Here is a 19,132-nt window from a genome sequence, read left to right on the forward strand (position 1 = left end):
AACGGGAGGCCTTCACACCTTCCTGGGCAGCGAAAGGAGCTGTGAACACAGAGCGAGGCGGCGGCAGCAGCGCGTAGAACCGGGGAATCGAATTGCAGGGCGAAGAGGGACTTGCCACTTTCAAGACATTAGCGATGCTTCACCCCACACTCCGGCTCAGAGCGAACCGCCCCTCAGAGCTCCTTCTTACTGTAGAACGTTTCAGATACGTGTGGAGGGAGATGCTATTGTGAACACCCCCGGGCCCATCCCCAAGCTCCTGGGATTACCTGCTCTCGGCTTTGATCTCCCACCCGCTACCCCACCCCTGCCATCAGATTACCGTTAAGCAAATCCTCAGCATCCTGCGCAGGCTTCTCAGTGAGTGTCTTTGAAAGGAAAGGACTCTTAAAAAGCAAAAACAAAGAAAACCCCTACAACACTATTATCGTACTTTAAAGGAGTGAACCTTCATTTCTTCAGAGCATCAAATGCCCAGTGTGTGTGGCTGTCTCCACAGCCCGCGATTCAAAGATCCCAGGTTCAATTCCGGTCAAGGGCATGTACCTTGGTTGCGGGTACATCCCCAGTAGGGAGTGTGCAGGAGGCAGCTGATAGATATTTCTCTCTCATCGATGTTTCTAACTCTCTATCCCTCTTCCTTCCTCTCTGTAAAAATCAATAAAACATGTTATAAAAAAAGGAAAGAAACAGACAAGGCTAGAATGGCAGCTGGAGAGACACAGGACACAGGAGGCACGTGATGACAAGTCATCTCCACTTGGCCGTGGACAGGAGCGTGTCACGTGCTCCCTGCAGGGGAGGAGGGCTGCTCTGGGCGAACCAGCCGACCCCCTTTCCCAGCCCGCCTCGCCAGTATGCTCGCGTGACTGAGGGGTTCATCCGCTGACCGAGAGAATCAATGTCAGTAATTAGCCTCCCAGACCCCATGCTGCAGGCAGTGCCCAGGGCAGCCCTGGGTTTAGTGACTCCACAGAGACCGCGCTGGGACAGAAATGCCCAAACACCAGCCTGTTACTTCGAAGCTTTTCTTTTCTTTCTTTTTTTAAAATATCTTTTATTGATATTTCTCAGAGAGGAGGGAGAGAGATAGAGAGCTAGAAACGTCGATGAGAGAAATATCGACCAGCTGCCTCTTGCACACCCCCTACCGGGGATGTGCCCGCAACCAATGTACATGCCCTTGACCGGAATCGAACCTGGGACCTTCCAGTCCGCAGACCGACGCTCTACCACTGAGCCAAACCGGCTTCGGCGAAGCTTTTCTTGTTTTTAATGAACTGGAGTGATTTTCAGTGATCCCCACAGCCTGTGTCTTTGGCTGGAACTCAGCTAAGGACCGAATCCAGCCTTGGTGCTGTCTCCCTCCTTCTGGGCTCACACGGAGGCTCAGCCCCATGGGGCGGGGACTGGAGGCCGAGGTGAAATGCTCGGGACTCACGGACTTCACACCATCCATCAGCCGGGGACGGCGTCAAGAGCGTTAATCAGGCCCCGCATTAGCTCATGATTTAAGGAGCCGTCCAGCTGGTGCCTGGGGTGTGGGGATCGGAATTAGCTTCTGAAGGACCATAAAGAGCCTCTGGAGGATGCTGGGTGCGAGCGGCTCACGCCCCCAGATTGCCGCCAGCGGGAAAGGCCGGGCCCCACAAAGCAAAGCGGACCCTACAGGCAGGGAGTTCCACAGCCCCACCCCGTCCCTGTCCCACAGGGGCCTCGGGCCGTGCACACAGCTCAGAGCAGAGCCCTCGCCGCTACTTTCTGCATTTGCACCGCCTGCCAATGCTTCTCAGAGCCGGGCGCTCGGGCGCTCAGAACCCACTTGTCTCTCATTGAGCCTGGTAACCGGCAGATGGAGCCTCCCCTTCAGGACCTGCTCTGCGTGAACCAGGCAGAGACGTGACTCCTCGCCTGCCCGTCAGCCCCTCCTCAGAGTGACCACCCCATTTGCCCGGTGAGAACACCCGCACCGGAGTCGGAGGCCCAGGCCAGGGGGTGAAGACGCTCACAGAATCCCCGAGGGGCCCGGTAACCGGCAGATGGAGCCCTCCCCGCGGAGCAGCTGTCTCCTCGGAGGGGAGTCTCAGCCCCAGGCGCTGCGGCTGTTAACCCCGATGAACCTCCGTGCACGTTCTCCCTGGAACGCGGCCGCGGGAAGCATTTGTGCGTCTCTCACTTTCTAGTTCCTCGTCGGTAACCAGCCGAGTGGTGCGCTCTGGGCCTGCCCACCTGCGCTGCCGGAGACACCGTGGAGGGTCAGGGGTGGGGGAGTGGGCTGCAGGGGGCGGGAGCTGGTGTACTTTCTGCAGACACGGAGCATCTGGCACCCTGGCTGGTGTGGCTCAGTGGATAGGGCACCGGCCCTGGGATGGATTCTGGTCAAAGGACCCGATCTCTGCAGGCTTGACCCCTGACCCTCATCCGGGCTAGTGTAAGAGGCAACCAATCCACATCTCTCTCTCTGTCTCTCCTCTCCCTTCCACCCCACGGCATCCAGGATGGAAACAGAAAGCTCTCTGCTCTGTTTTCAAGGTCAAAGGGTTGAAGCAGGACCAGGCAGAGGTCACAGCCCTGAGGTGAGCAGGAGGGTCACGTGGTGCCTGGGTTTCACCGGCTGCGCCAGAGTCTCCAGAGCACTCCGCCCTCCCAGGGGTCATCTCTGCCACCCCTGCTCCTTCCGGAAGAGCCCAGCGGCCCCATGGGGAGCCATCGACAGGGGGGCGCTTCTGCACAACGCGGAATCTGTCACCACTCGGCGGAGCTCGGGCCAGGGGCCAGGGGCCAGGGGCCAGGGGCCTGAGGTTGGCTGCACCGGCCTCTGGATTCTCTTGTAACCGGGAGAGTCTGTCACAGCATCTCCAGCCGGGAGAGGTGTGTGTGCACGTATCTGTGTGCCAGCGTATGCATGTGTCTGTGTGTGTCACATGATCTGGGCTGTAGCCCGGAGATCTGATAGCAAGGATGAGATCAAGTTTCACCTCAAATGCCAGGCAGGACAGTCCACCTGGCCGCCAGCGGGCATTTGGTGGGTAGTCAGAACTCATGCATTCACGCATGCACGTCCACACAGAGCCACACGCTCCCACACGCGCTCACAGCCACACGTGTGGCAGGAGGCCCAGGAGCCCAGCAGACAGACCTCCACTCTGAGCAGACATTCAGGCCCACCCTCTCCGCCCCCCAGCGGCTGCCCTCGGGGAGCCTCCAGGCAGCCAGGGCGAGGGGGAGGCCAGCTCCCTGCAGCCCCTGTGGGCGCTGAGGCTGGCCTCCTGCCTCCGGCTCCCGCACCCGCACAGCCACAGTCCTCGGCTGAAAGCCAGGCCTCCGCCCTCAGGCCCTGCTCTGAGTGGACCAGGCGGAGACTGACTCCACGCCTGCTCGCCAGCCCCTCCTCAGCGCTGTTTGCACCGCCGGGTTTGGAACCCTCCACCGCGTCCAGCGCACGGCCCCTCCCGAAGGAGAAAATGATTTCCCTTTTTCTTCTCTGGGCCGCACCGCCACCTGCTGGAGGGGCTCAGCGCTCCCCCTGGTGGCAAGGCCTCACAGGTGCAGCATCTGGACACGGGGTCCAGGTCCCTTCCTGACCTGGGGAGGAGCGGGAGGCAGGGAGGACGCAGGACCGCAGTCCCCACCTGTCCCCTCTCCCTCTCCCCAGCCCCCAGTCCTGGGCGATGGGGCAGAACCTCATTGAGTGTTTTCCCCGGCAGAGGCCCCGGACCAGCACCTGGAACAGAAGCCTCCTCAGTGTCTGGGCCTCCAGCCAGCTGCTCTCATCCCCGTCCAGACAGCAACCTGTGAGAGCACCTCAGAGCCCCGCAGGGTTCCTGGGGCGGATGGGGGTCTGGGGGTCTGGGGGGGGAGACAGGGAATTCTCACCGCATCCGGGACACCTGCCAGCACAGGAAGGTGCCTGCCCGCCCAGGCCCCCGGGACCCCCGCCCGCTCGGGGCACGTGCTCCCGTCCGGAGGAAGGAGGGAAGGTCTGTGTCCTTAAACACTGCCGGGTGGTGAGCAGACGTCATCGCACTGAGAGCAAATCCCTGTGAGGGCAGCCATCCTGCTCTGTCACTGAGCAGCGCTGGCTCGGTCCATCCTCTCAGCGTCTTCGAGGTGGAAAACCCGTAAAATGCACAATTATTAGGAGCGCTGCGGTCCCACACACTTCTCCCCCGGGTCCTCGTGGCTTCTTAACCCGCCAGGGCCGTGCCCGTGCTGCTGGCTCAGCGCAGGGCCCAGGCCGCCGCGGGGAGAGCAGCCTGGCCGGCTGCGTGAGTGCCTTCTGCTGGGCCGCACCATCGTCCCTCGGACCCCCTCAGGGGGAGACCCTTGTGCTCAATCTCCCCGTGGGGCTGCCCCCTCTAGCAGCTCGGATGTGGCCTGGGGGGGAGGGTCAGAGCAGTAACATTCGCCCTCACCCCATCTGTGGGTATCTCACGTGTGTGAGCTTACATGGTGTGCGGGCCCATGGGTGAGCATGTTCTCTCCCGCCCTCACAGGCAGTTCTGACCGGGAAAAGCTCCGTGGAGCCCGAGGTGGGCCTGCGGGCGCCGGGCGCGTCGCCATCCGCCCCTGTCACGCCGTCTGGGCAGCTGCTGGCGGTGGTGGGTTGTCGGAGGCCCTGGGTCAGTGTGGCTGTTTCACTGGGGGTGTTGCTCACTGTGGGGGAAGGGCAGGGAGCAGGCGGTGTCAGCTGAGCAGCCATGTCACAGGGACCCAGCTCCTTTCCCTGGGGCGCCCTCTCCCCAGGTGCTGCCCGGCCCGGCGGCGCCCCTGGGGCTGCTGGGTGCTGGGGCAGCTCCAGGCCTCCGGCCCAGGGCCCAGGAAGACCTCTCCTAGCTGCCCAGGAGACCCCTCTCAGCACTCATTGGTCAGAACGCAGTCACGTGGGCATTCCCGGGCCAATCGCTGGCCCTGGAAATAGGATTCCCTGGACCAAAATGGCAGTGGTTCTCAAAGTGGGGTCCCGGGACAGGCAGGGTCAGCAGAGCTTGTTAGAATGCAGATTGTGGGGCCCCACCCGGGACGGCTGACTGAGCCCCAGCAAACTGCGTCTTTTAACGGTGTTTTATTGGTGATAGTGACCTGACCGTCAACAGGAGCTTAGCTGAGCAGCATGTAATTTCCTCAGCGAAGGAAGATCTCCTAAAGGAAGGTTCCTAAGGTTTGATAAAATGAAAAGCACGTGACTTATGTAAAACATCTTACAGCCCTGACCGGCGTGGCTCAGTGGATAGAGCGTCGGCCTGTGGACTGAAAGGTCCCAGGTTCGATTCCGGTCAAGGGCATGTACATTGGTTGTGGGCACATCCCCAGTAGCAGGGTGCGCAGGAGGCAGCTGGTGGATGTTTCTAGCTCTCTATCCCTCTCCCTTCTTCTCTGTAAAGAAATCAATAAAACATTTTAAAATAAATAAATAAACAAACAAATAAATAAAAACATGTTATCCAAGTTACACCTGAAATGCTGTAGGTATTTCCCCCACAAAATACATGTTCATACGCTCTCGGGGGCGGCGTAGACGGTTTAAAAATTCCCCTGGGGGCAGGAGGGGGGCGAAATTTCAACTGGGTTGAGTTGGGCGCCAGGCACAATACCTTGCACTGTCTGGGGGGGGGGGGGGGCCCTGCCAGGGAAGCACTGTCATTACTCACAATGCCCAGGTGAGGCGGGTCATTACCCACAATGCCCAGGTGAGGAGGGTCATTTCCCACAATGCCCAGGTGAGGAGGGTCATTACCCACAATGCCCAGGTGAGGAGGGTCATTACCCACAATGCACAGGTGAGGAGGGTCATTACCCACGAATGCACAGGTGAGGAGGGTCATTACCCATAATGCATAGGTGAGGAGGGTGAGGTACGTGGCTGGGCTCACCAGCTGCTGGGTCGTTCTCTCAGGCCCCTGAGACCTGTGCTCTGCCCTTTGCTGCCTGGATGGGCACCATCTGGCCAAGCAGCCTCCGGCCCTATAACACCCACAGGGACCACCTGGGATCTGGAAAGCCACCTGCTCTCAATGGGGGCCCAGCGACTCCCCGAGGGGCCTTCTTATCAGAGGCGCCTGCGCCTCCACACATTGGGCTTCCAGCCCATTCTCACCCACACCGACCCTCTGGCCCCCTTCCCATGGAGACAGGTGCCTCCCATCTCCTGCCTGGGCCTTCTGGGTCTCCCCCAGCCCTCCCATCCTCTCTCCCCTCCCCTCCTCTCCCCTCCCCCTGAGGCTTGGTCTGGGCGCGGTCTCTACTGCCACCTAGTGGCTCCTATGATGCTGCAGCATTTCCGATGATGCTGCAGCTTCCAGCTGTCCCTCACTCCACCCCTGACCGTTACTCTAGAAACACTCGGTTAGAGCCAGACCATCAGGGTGACAGTTGTCGATGTGCGACCGTCTCCAGGAGGGCTTGCGGTAGCCCACCTTGGGAGGGACCCCTGATTGCCTCCTGTGACCCCTCCATTGCTGGGTGCTTGTGTCCAAGGAGCATGCCCAGCAGACGGGCACCGATGGTGTGCCCGGGGGTGAGGGGGTTAAACATTCTGCCGCCTCCCACCATGACGGACAGACGGATGATGTGTGGCAGGAACCTGGCCAGAGGACACATGGGCGACAGGTCACCCTACGGGGCTGTCGCTGGGCATGGGCACTCAGGGTCACGGGGCACCGCCCCCCACGTGACATCCCCTGACGTCCCTGTGGCAGCTTGAAAAGTGAGAACCTCCGGAAGACGGGAACTGGGTTCAGTCCAGTTTGGAGTCCTTCCTTAGTCCTCCCCCCGTCTGTCTGTCTGTCTGTCTTGGAGTCCTTCCTTAGTCCTCTGTCTGTCTGTCTGTCTCTGTCTCTCTCTCGCGTTAATGTCACGGTAACATGGACGAAGATGTAACTGTTGTCCTTGCCACGTGCCAGGGTGACTTCCAGGCCTGCCCTGGGACCCCAGTGGGTGGTGGCTCAGACGGACGCTGGCTGCTGAGTGACATTCGGGGGCTGCGGGCGCCCACAAGGCCCAGCCCAGGCGGGGCCTCCCAGCGGGGCCTCCCAGCGGGGCCTCCCGGCTGCCGGAGCGGGGGGGGGGGGGGGGGGGGAGCCCGGAGCGCTGTGGAGCTGAGTGGCAGCTGGAGCCTCCGGCGCCCCAGGCCGGTTCTCCCTGCCATCATGGGCCGGATGCTTAATCCCCGGGAGGGAGAAAGCAGTCACAAACATGTGTGTGCCGGCTGCTCCTTCGGCGGCTGCTGCTGGGAAAGGAAGGCGGGAGGAGAAATGTGGGCTGATACGCAGCCCTGCCTCGCCGTGGGCGGTGGATTTCCTTTTCAACCTCCACTGACAACCAGAGGCGCCAGGGCACCTTGGGCGCGGGTGTCTGAATAACCATGCATCGAGGGACTGCTTTATTATTATTATTATTATTATTATTATTATTTATTTTTTTTACGGAGAGGACGGGAGAGGGATAGAGAGTTAGAAACATCGGTCAGCTGCCTCCTGCACACCCCCTACTGGGGATGTGCCTGCCACCAAGGTACATGCCCTTGACCGGAATCGAACCCAGGACCCCTCAGCCCACAGGCTGACGCTCTATCCACTGGGCCACACCGGTCAGGGCGGGAGGGAGTGCTCTTGACACGATGCCTCCTGGGTTTCAATCCTGCGGTCGTTGTCCTTCCGGGCGGCGTTCCGGGTAAAGCCAGGTGCGTGCGGACGGGGGTCAGAGGAGCAAAGCCGCCGTTCCCGGAGCCCTCGTTTGTACCGGGCACCGCGGCAGGCAGCGCCCACCGTCCCCATAGGCACCGGCAGCCGCCGCCGCCTGGGCCCCGGTCCTGAGCTGCCTCCTTCCTGCAACTTCAAGCTCGTGCTGGGCTGGAGCCTGCGCAGCCCCTTCCCGCAGGCGGAGCTTGGGAAAGGGACTCCCATCTCCGGTTTCCCCACCTGGCACAGGGGTGATCATCGCACCCCCACCCCTTCACAGGACTGCGTGAGGAGGAAAAGGAGGATGCACCGGGCAGGCTCCCGAGAGACGGGTCTCCCTCCTGCTTCTCCAGCCCCAGGGTTCCCCCCTCGGGCCTAGGCGCTCATTCTCTCTTTTACCGACATCGTGCCGGCTGCGGCCCCTTTAAGACGGCCTTGGAGGACCCAGCGTCAGAGCCGCGGGCGGCCCCCTAGCTGCCGTCTCTATGGTGAGTCGTCACTTCCGGCCGGAAGTGCGTGTGCTCCCGGGTTTCGGCGCGAGGGCGGGAGGATGCGGAGGCGCGTGCTCGCTGGTCCCCGAGGGCCGGTCCCCGCTCGGCTCCGGGGGTCGCGGGCCCGGGCCCCGGGGTGACGCGGGCCTGTCGCCGCCACCGGCGCTAGCGGAGCCCCGCGATGGCGGGAGGCCCCTGCTCGCGGCCCGGGACCTCAGGGACGGCTCCCCGCCGAGGAACGGGGACCTGGGCCGAGGAGGCCGCGGGCGCTGGGCGGACGCAGGGCCCCCGGGTGTGAGGTGAGCGGTTGCAGGAGGCGCCGCTGACGCCGGCAAGGCCCCCGGCTGGGCGGCCCGCGCGCTTCCGGGGAGCGTGTGAGCCCCGAATGAATCGGACCCTCCTTGTTACTCTTTCCCCCCAGGGTGTTCTCGGAAAACCCGGAGCCCAGCCCCCGGCGGCGGGGGAAGAAGGCGGGCGACGATGGCTGCCTCCTGCTCCCGCGATGAGGACGTCTGGGACGAGCGCGTTGTGGGGGTCCAGGTATGTGAGGCCTGGGGCGGGGTGTCGCGGGCGCGTGGTCCGGGGAAAGGCTCCTGTGTTGCTGCACCTGCGCCGGTGGCGGGTGCGGCCTCGTACCTGGCAGCCCTACCCTGACCTAAAGCAAATTCCCGGGAGAGCTTCCTCCTGGGTTTGGATTTGCAGTAACAGGTGTGAACATTCTAGCAGCAGTTTGATGATCATGTATGATACTGCAAACAAGACCTCGCGTTGGAAGGAGAACGGCTGTGGTTAGTAACCAGAGCGCAGGCCGTTTTCAAAAGCACGTGAACAGCGTCGCTTCAGTACACATTTACTGTGGGGCAGGCACCCACTCATTGTTAGGGGCGCAGGCGAACGAAACTGACCAGTGCGCTTTCTTCCAGGCGAGTTTCCGGAACGCGGTGTGCACTGCCAGGACCTGATTTCCCCTCCACCTGGTTCTGGGGGCTGCGATGTCACTGTTGGTGTAGGGCCTGCCCGGGCTGTTGGGTTGAATCGCTGGCCACCTCGTGTGTGACTGCTGCCTTCTCAAGCCCGTTCTGCATGGAGGTGAATAAATGGAGCCTGACTCCAAGGAGACGTCACTCCCTGTGTTTTCTGTGCAGTGACGTGTGTCTGCGTCGCCTCTGCTTCTGAGACCCGTGGATGGCAGCCCTGCTCCCAGGAAAGTGACAGCCACTTCCACAGGAAGTGTGGGCGCTGGGGCTGTCACCCTGGGGAGTGTGGACTGTCCAGAAATGACCATCGCCCTGCTAAGCTGGTGGGGAGGGGTGGTGGGTGTAGGTCAGAGGAGCCACGTCCGTTTACCTTGATTTCTTCAGTAAAATGGGCAGCGGTCAGGACGGTGACTCCTGCCAGGTGGGCCTGGCGAGGGCTCGCCATGAGCACATCCAGGGACGCCTCGGGAGCACTTCAGACATGGGTCATCGCCCGTTTTGCTCGCCTGGAATGTCAGCACTGCAGCTCCGTCCGGGTGCTGCCTGCTCCCAGGTGGGGTTCTGTGGGCGCTGGGCCTTTTCCCCCTCGTAGTGTTCACGTTTGGGCCACTGACTGCATGCTTGTCTTCGAGGGAGAAAGTGCAGTGGTTGCCAATCACACGTTGTGTGAGTGTGGCGGGTGCTGGGTAACTGGTACGTAACTGGTATTCCTGGAGTGAATGTGGATGCCCAGCTGCTGCCTCTCCAGTGCAGATGTGCTTCCTCGCGGTGGCTGTGGGACGCCCTGCCTGTCGGGCCTGGGGTCAGTCTGGCCCAGTAGCTGTGGCCCGTGTCTGCAGCCTCGGGTGGGGAGCCGGGTCACCTTTGGTTCGGCAGGTTAATGAGCAGCGCCAGGTCCCGATCAGGTTCCCCTGAGCTGTTTCTAGCAGGACGCGGTGCATACCAAGAGCCGGTGTCCTTCGCCTGCCTCTGCTTTCCCATTTGCTGGGACATTTATCGACAAGGAGGGTACTGAGTATCCCCATTGGTGGGTGCCGAAGAGGGAGGTGAGGGCGAGGAGTGACTCCCAGGCAGGGGAGGGGACACAGAAGGAGCAGTTACAGCCCAGTCAAGGTCTTACACTTCTCTCTTTGTCCACCAGGGGGCGCAGCCTCACGCCAGACTGTCCTCTGGTAACTTGATGCAGCATTTGGGGTTTTCTGCAATTTAGCCAGGACCTTATTTCACTGGAAAGTCATGTAGGAAGTTCATCTGCAGGGCTGGGCTCTTTCTTCGGAATCTGCCAGGGTGCCCGGTGGCATACAGTTCCAGGGGAGTGTTACGATGTCACGTGAAGCCCCCAAAGCAGACGCGGTCACGGGACCATAAGAAATAGGCTGGGTGGCCGCCGTCAGCTAAACACGAAAAGCCACTGACTACAGGTCCTGACTGCCCCCTGGGCGGGTGACTGGCTTCCCAGAAGCCTTGCAGCTGGCATCAGGGATGCCAGTCTGATCCCAGAGGAGGCCGTGCATTGTGTCAGGTACCAAGGGCTCTGTCCCACGCCTGGTTAGAGCAGGTGTTTATTTCAGAGCCCCCTGGGACCTCGGCATCACGTCTGGGTTGGTCAGGAAGCCCGTGCAGTGGCATTTCTGCTTTAAGAGCATAAATGCACGTATTGCCTCGTTTGGCGCTTCCCAAGCAGTGTGCGCACAAATCCCCGGGTCTGGGCAGCAGGCCTGGGACCCTGCATTTCTCAGCTGCCCAGCTGCTGGCCTGAGGCCACCCGTGGAGCCAGGGCAGGCACTGTCACGTCCCCTGGACACATCCCAGGCGGGGGAGGGGAGGGGAGCGGGGGGGGGGCGTGGTGGCGCCGGGTCTTAGCCAGTGACCCCTCCTTGGGAGGGGTTATGACATTGAATTCTGTGGAAGGCTCTGCTCTTAGGAAGATAGAGAGTTCAGAAAGCAAAACAAAGGAACTGGAATCCTTCGCCTGCCTTTTTCAGTCTAATTTTGCTATTAATCAAGGAAATCACCCTGGACACCCCTCCTCCGAGGAAGGGGAATGGAGATGACTCAGATCTGCCCCCAGTCAGGAGCGCGGTGGGCTCCGGCCTCTGTCCTGAGCCACCCCCACCCCCACCCTCACCTCGGCGGCAGCGAGTCAGTCCCCTGGGAACACTGTCCAGGCGGCAGTTGCACCCGCGCCAGAGCCAGCCGTGCGTCACCTGCAGGAGCTCACTCCCCCCTGGGGTGTTTTTCCATCGGGATCCCCTGTGGAGCGGAGAAAAGCAGCCGCAGCTCGTCAATGGCTCCAGGTTCTGGGCAGAATGAGGGCTCTTAATTTATTCAGCTGCCGGCGCTATAGACCCGTGGGGTGGGGTGGGGGGGTTCTAGCTTCCCTAGAGGTCCCAGCTCCGTCAGCGGCCCCGAAGCCCCTGTGACAAAGGCCTTTGCCGATGGGTTTCATTCCACCGGCTCGGAGCGTGGTGATGGGGCTGGCATTTACGTCGCCGTCCTCAGCCCTCCGCCCCGCACTCCCCCGTGCACACTCACAGGTGACCAAATGAGACAAGGCCAGGGCCCACTTTCAGGAGGTGATTGTCTATAGGCGTCATTTCACCCCAAATGTTACTTCATCTCCATCCCTTCAAACCGGCTCACGGCAGAAACGGTGGTGGCGTGAAGGGTGTTTAATCAGATTGCCTCGCCGCCTCCAGGGGCTGACTGTCCGCTTCCTGTAGCGCTTCCTTCCATGCCGGCCGTGGACCCTTTTCGCTCCACACGCTCTAGACTAGGGGTGTCGAACTCAATCAGAGAAGGGGCCAAAATCTAAAATCCAGCCTAAATCTCGGGCCGAATGGTTTACTGAACAGTCATAAACTGTCATTGTGATGGAAACGCAGCGGAGTGCAGTGATGACAGCGCGGTGCGGGCCACATTGCAAGGCCTGGCGGGACGGATTTGGCCCGCGGGCCTTGTGTTTGACACGTGCTCTAGAAGGAGCAAAGTGACCACCAGTACTTGGCGCTGCTGTTCCGGACAACGTCCGCCAGGAACGGGCGGGGGGGTAGGGGGAGTCCTCATAAGCTGGGCGCATCCCGTCGGACAGCAGAGGGGAGCTCCGGGGTCTTACAGCCAGAAGGGGGGCAGGGAGAGCAAGGACCCTTCTAGCCAGGTCCCGGGGGATGAGGGGACGGCAGGGCCTTACCCGGCAGTCACCTCACCGGTATTGATCAGGACACTCAGACTGATGGGTTTGAAATCGCACTCCTGGGAGGCACTGCAGCCGCACTCAGACTGGCTATGAGGTCTGGGTTAGCTGACGGACTGAGCAAAGGCGACCCCATTTCTGCCTGTTCCTTTTTCTCACACTGCGCGTCCCAGCATAGGGTCCCCCGTCCCCCTGCAGGCCAGCAGCTAGTCATCCCGACTAGCCAAGCCAGTGGAACACGCACATCCTAATCTGCATTTTTGGAAAGTGGTATCGTAGCTCAGCGTCTGTCGGTGGACAAATATTTTCCTTGGAATACCCCGTGCTGCTCCGTTCCGAACTTCCTGTACAAACAGCACAATGCTGGACCGGCACAGGCAGCCCGCCTCCCGGTGCCTCTGCTCCCCAGGAGAGGGGAGGGATTGTTTACTGTGCTCGCTGAGGAGCGCTCTTTGTCTTCCAGGAGCACCAGAGGACAGTCCTGCGTGAGAACAGGAAGCCCGGCCTGGCCTGTCCCTGAGCCTCACCCCCCTGAGCGCCGAGGGGAAGTGCCCTGGTGGCCAGGCTGCAGGGAGAGGAAGTGGCCTGCGCCTTGGGGAGGGGGCTGATCAGTTTCCCATCAGAGCCTGGCCTTGCACAACCAGGTGCGGAAGTGGCTGGTGTGAGGACAGTGGGAGGGGCCAGAGGCAGACCTACACCCTCTGGGAGTGAAAGATGCTTTATTCTTGAAATGAGCCCAAACTGGAAGCAACCAGAGGCCAAAGGGGAGATCGGTTAATGTGGGAAGGGCGAGGGGAGAAGCAGGTTTCAGCGGCCTGTGGTTCCATTTACACAGTCTAAAACCAGGCAGCGGGATGCTGTGTGCAGGCCAAGAAACTGGTTACGGGGGCCTGGGGCATGGACGGGGCAGGGGGAACAGGCCCTTTGTTAGAAAATCTATTTTTATTGATTTCAGAGAGGAAAAAGGGGGAGAGGTAGGAACATCAATGATGAGAGAGAGTCACTGATCAGCTGCCTCCTGCATGCTCCTGACTGGGGATCCAGCCCGCAACCTGGGCCTGTGCCCTGACCAGGAATCGAACCATGACCTCCTGGTTTTATGGGTGGATGCTCAACCGCTGAGCCACACTAGCTACTAGGCAACAGGCCCTTATCTTAATCCATCCTCAGGTTGTAGGCTGGTGTCTGCTTGTGTATGTGGAAAACAGACCTAACACGTGCTTTTCACTGTGTGCACATTTCCTCAATAAAAAAAGAAAACATTGCGTGCTTGTGTGATTCCAGTTACCAAGTCCTCGAACAGGAAAGCTCGGTGATGGTGCCGATGTCAGGAGAGGTTGCCTCTGGCGGGGAGTGACGGGGGGAGGATGAGGATGCCCCGGCCGCTGTGTTAGAGGGCGTGGTGGGAGCTGTGGTCCCTGAGCTGGTCCCGCCGTGTGCTGAGGATGGGTGACTTCTTGCTTGGATACTGTGCATTGTCAGATTATTCAAAATGTTGCATACAGTGCGGTCCCAGGTCACTGTGTGGGCAGGACCCTGTGGGCAACCCAGGCTGACCTCGCCACATTAAAAAAAATAAATTAAAAAATATATATATAAATATATATATATATATATATATATATATATATATATTATTGATTTTTTTACAGAGAGGAAGAGAGAGGGACAGAGAGTCAGAAACATCGATGAGAGAGAATCATCGATCAGCTACCTCCTGCACACCCCCCCATTGGGAATGTGCCCGCAACCAAGGTACATGCCCCTGACCAGAATCAAACCTGGGATCCTTCAGTCCACAGGCCGACGCTCTATCCACTGAGCCAAACCGGTTTCGGCATGACCTCGCCCTATTTTAAGGTCACCTGATGAGCACCCTGAATTCCATCTGCAGCCTCAGTTCCCTGTCATGTGACCGAGCATTCCTGCAGGTTCCGGTTTCATAGGTGGGGCCACAATAAAAAGTCAAGACGCGGGATTTCTAAGTGTGAGGGCCATCAGCCACCCCTTTTTCTTCCTGTATTTTCTAGGTTTCCGGAAGAGAACTCGCTGCTTTGGGTGCAACGATAGACAGAGTGGACACTGTCCCGTTTCTTACGGGGGCAGCCTCAGCCAAGGACTGTAGCCCCCCCCCCCCCCCCCAATGAAGGCCCTGAGACCCCTGAAGCCCTCTCGGGCACACACATACCGCTTTGAGATGAGAACTAACGCGCAGCTGTCTGTGCGGACGGTGTCTCTGAGGTGGGGCAGCCCTGAGCTAACAGCCTCCGAGCCTCTGACGTCCAAACGATGGTTTACAAAGCACTCGGGCCTTGAGCAATGGCCGCCTGCAGTCCCTGCCCTGGGAGACCGCCCTCAGCCATGCACGTGACCTCATCCAGAAAGACGGCTTTTCTGCTTAAACCTTGCGTCACACTTTGAAGTTTAGATATTGAAATGGGATGCTTTGCTTCGGAATTTCAGAAAAATGTGAAACAAACGGATTACGTTGTGGGAACGGAATGCGGGCGGCCGGCCAAGGACACCTTCCCGCTCCTTGTCCCCGTGGGTTTCCTGGTCACTCCCGTGCCCGTGAGAGGCCGCGCCGCCCCTGCCCCTGCACCAGCTGCTCGCTCTGCCCCTCGCCTTGCCCTCCAGCCCAGCTCCAGGGCGCTTTCCGGGTCACAGGCTGGGCAGTGAGGCGGAGGAGAAAGCCCCGTGTCCCGGCTCGCCCACCCCTGAGCCTGCGGGGCCGAGGGGGTCACCGTGATTGGGACAAACAGCTGTTCAGGAGTGAGTGCGTCCCGGGAGGGTGACCTGGAAATGGAGACACGTTCTTCTCACTGGGCTTGTACTCCAGGCCGTGGTGCCCCGGACCCCACTGTAAACACCTCCTCTGGGCCTGGGGTGCTCCCCGCACAAGCCCTGGCCCCCGAGCGTGGTCCCTGCTGCCAGCTGTGGGTGCCCCGCGCTGTGTGTGGCCGCAGGGACGGTGGCCCGGGAGGCTGTCCCGGCACCCGCCAGCCCGCCTGGGCGCCCAGGGGCCAGGCCCACACTTCAGACACGGGGAGGCCTGCAGCTCCGGAGGCCCAGCCGTCACCCTCGGGGTGCAGAATGCTTTCTGCTTTGCCCATTGTCATTCACGCGAGAAACTGCCCCTTCCCGGCTCCTTCCTGCGCCTGCTGCCCGCCCGCCCGTTATAGACAAGCTGGAAACCACGACTGTGGGCGTTTCCCACGGGAGCGGCGGGCAGGGGGTCTCCGCAGCCATGGGAGCTTAGCTCCAGTCCCTGGGTCGGCCCTGGGCAGCTGTGTTCGGGCCTGGGGTGTTCACCGGTGACCCCATTGCTGCAGGCTTTTGGGGGTCAGACCCTTGTCCATGTGTGTGTGTGTGTGTGTGTGTGTGAGAGAGAGATGGAGGGGTTTTGGGGCTTTCTCTCGGGGGCTGGGGGGACTGCCCTCCTCTAAGAAAAGGGACATTGTCCGCTCTGGTGACCCTGTCATTGCCACCAAAGCAGTGAGTTCTCTTCTCGAAACAGAAAAATCAGCCCTTGTTCCCAAGTAGGAAGGAACAAGTCCCATGGGGAGGTCGTGGGAGACCTTTCCAAGTATCTGCGCGTCCTTGGCAGACGCAGAGCCCTGGGCCTGACACCCTCTCCCGCTTCCTGGAAGCCAGCAGTGGGGCCGGGAGCGGCCACAGAGGGGAATGCAGCTCTGACTCCTCCTGGTTTGGGTGCAGGTGCCTGGGGGCTCTGCTGGGGGCGGGGGTGTGCGGGGAGCCTGCACCTCGTAGACTCGCTCCTGGGAGGGTGATAACATGAGCAAGGGCAGCCCTGGACCCAGGAGGGACCCAGCTGACCTTTGCATCTGGTCCCACCTCGCCGGGGGCTGGTGGATTCAGAGGTGGCGGCTGGAAGAAGGCGTTCGGGGTGGGAGAGGCTCAAAGTTCTAGGCAGCAGGGCGGGAGGCCGGTGGCCGGGACCTGGGTCCTCGGGCGGCAGATGGCGGACGGCGGTGGGATGGGCCTGGTGTTCAGCCCAGGGCTCGGGGCCCCGGCAACGTTGAAATCTCCTATTTTTATCCCTGCCCCACGCTGTGTTTACCCGTCTGAGAACGGGCACAGCCACACGTTCGCTAACAAGTCAGGGTTTTGACTTAGAACCGGAAGGCCGTTTGCTCAGTAGCGGCGTGTTCAAACAGTTGTGGCGTTCCGGACATCTCCGCGGCCGCCTCCCATTTCACCAAGGTCCACGGCCACCCCATCGCTTCGCCCCATCCCTTCCCCCTGGACCCGGGCATCTCGGTCCCTCCTCCAGGCAGCTGTCCCGTGTCCCCAGGGTTTCAATCAGCCGTGGCAGCATCACCCCGCGCCGTTCTGAGGGTGGAAAGGGTGTCATTAAGAAGCTGCCCCAATAGGCACAAACCGAAACTGTCCCGGCGGGCGGGGTGTCTGTCTGCCACCTGATTAGGAGGGAGGGAAGGGAAGGAATGTGACTGGGGAATGAGGCCATAAACCCTCTGTGTGTGGGACTGCCCTTCAGCCCCACACCTTCCGAGTCACCGGCACCTCTTATGTAACCAGTCTGGGCGCCGCCGAGTCCAGCGGGCAGGAAGGAACCGCGTGTGCCCAGCCCAGCCGGCCCGGCCGAGGTCATACCAGGTGGACCGGCTAACGTGGATTTTGTCATAAAAGAAAACAGTAATTTCACGAGAAACATCAAAAGTGCTTTATTCAGCCCTAGATGGTTTGGCTCAGTGGCTAGAGCATTGGCCTGCAGACTCAAGGGTCACAGGTTCGATTCCGGTCAAGGGCATGTACCTTGGTTGCAGGCACCTACCCAATGGGAAGTGTACAGGAGGCAGCTGATCCATGTTTCTCTCTCATCGATGTTTCTGACTCTCTGTCCCTCTCCCTCTCTGGGAAAAATCAATAATATGTATATATACATATATATTTTAAAGTGCCTTATTCAAAGTAATGTCCATTGCTAGCTACACATTTCCCATCTTCCAGGTAATTTGTGGGTACCGTCCCAATAGAACTTTTCTTGTTTTGAGGCAAACCATTCAGAGACCCAATTTCCCACTTCTTTTACATTTGTTTTTTTGTTGTTGTTGTTTTTTATATGTTTTATTGATTTTGTACAGAGAAGAGAGAGAGATAGAAACATCGATGAGAGTCATTGATCAGCTGCCTCTTGCACACCCCATACTGGGGATATGCCCACAAACAAGGTACATGCCCTTGACCGGAATCGAACCCGGGATCATTCAGTCCCCAAGCTGATGCTCTATCCATTGAGCCAAACCGGTTTTGGCTTCTTTTACGTTTTGAAGTGCTGCTCAGAAAGTGCGTGTGCCCTCGATCGGAACAAGCGGTCACCTGACGGAGCAGATCTGATGGCCACGGTGGGTGGGTTCATACTTCCCAGGCAAGATCTTTTCACGTGTCTTTAACTGGCTTTGAAGTGTGTGATGGTGCTTCATCATGAAGCAAAGTTACTTGGCTGTATCTTCTGGCCCATTCTGGTCCTTTCACGATCACAGTGTGGTTCAGCTTGACCTGGACATTCTTTGCCTTTCACATCCAAATAACCACCTTTAAAGCATTTAAACCAGCGTTCACAAGTATCTTGAGATGGAGCGTGCTCACCATAAGCTTCCCGAAGTACACGATCACTTTCAGCAGCACTTTTCTTCAAATTAAAGTAATGAATTAAAACTTCCCGCAAATGCCCATTTTTTAGGAGCACGAAATTTGACATTTTTAAGCATAAAAACACCTATGATGTTAACACCTTCAGAAAATTTGACATAGGAAGCTTTGAAGCTTGCTGTCAATACAACAAAATAGCACACATATGAAATTGCATCTATATCAACCTATGTGTAGCTCCAGCGATTGAATAAAATCCGCATTATTAACCGGTGCACCCGGTGATGAGGCCTCCTTCCCGGCATTGTTCTAAGGTGCGTGTGGGCCGGGCCGGGGAAGCTGGCTATACTTAGGCCTGACTGGCAGGCGGTCCCAGGGGCCGGGGCCGGGGCCGGGGGAGCGGTTCCTGGAAGGCACTATCCGCCACCTCCACCCGCCGCCCGGCTCCCGCGCCTTCCTAAGTGGTCCCAGGGGCAGCTAAGCGTCCGGGAAAACGAGGCTTTTTGCACGTAGCGATGGGGAAGACCCCAAGGCCACCATCCTGAAGGGCTCTGGGCGAATCCGGCCCCTGCCTGCCCTGCAGCAAAGCTGGGCTCTGCGGTGATCAGCTCACAGACGTGTGGATCCGCTGCCATGGAGCCCGGGTCCCCCAGAGAGCGGGCTGGGTGCTGGCGAGGACGCCTGCTCTCGGCGGAGCAAGGAGCACCATTTATCTCTATTTTTGTTTTGTTTAACGTGCAGCTTTTTATTGGTTTTAGAGAGGGGGCACAGGGGGAGAGGGAAACACAATGTGTTGTTCCTCTTACTTCTGCATTCGTGGTGTGTGCCCTGACCTGGGACCGGACCTGCCGCCTCGGTGTATAGAAATGATGCTCTGGCCAGTGGAGCCGCCCGGCGGGGGCTTGTTCTGTCCCCGTGTAAAGTGTCAGTGCAGCGGGTTGTAGAGGCCCCCCTGGGCAGGCACATGGGCATTTCTTTAATTACTGTCAGCTGAACTCAGGGCGACAGGCAGAGCCACGCCCTGCCCTGGGAGCATGCTTCCCCAAAGAGGCTGGACATGGTATCAGTACTGACTTCTCACCTTTGATATGTAAATCCAGCCAAGCACCAGGAATGCTCAGGCCCACTCAAGAATGCAAATAAACTCCTTTGATCCTA

At 59.5% G+C, this 19,132-nt stretch overlaps 1 long non-coding RNA gene and 1 other non-coding gene across 2 annotated transcripts; both read left to right on the top strand.

The window, feature by feature from the left end:
* The first annotated feature begins 8,179 nt into the window (after positions 1-8,179).
* LOC118704574 lies at positions 8,180-9,294 on the top strand. The gene is made up of 2 exons (XR_006739893.1): positions 8,180-8,710; positions 9,094-9,294. It is a non-coding gene; the product is annotated as an uncharacterized LOC118704574 (long non-coding RNA).
* Positions 8,745-8,931, top strand: LOC118704658. The gene has a single exon (XR_004983470.1). It is a non-coding gene; the product is annotated as a small Cajal body-specific RNA 16 (non-coding RNA).
* Positions 9,295-19,132: the final 9,838 nt, after the last annotated feature.

This window comes from Pipistrellus kuhlii, unplaced genomic scaffold, assembly GCF_014108245.1.
Source record: "Pipistrellus kuhlii isolate mPipKuh1 unplaced genomic scaffold, mPipKuh1.p scaffold_m20_p_44, whole genome shotgun sequence".
NCBI lineage: Eukaryota > Metazoa > Chordata > Mammalia > Chiroptera > Vespertilionidae > Pipistrellus > Pipistrellus kuhlii.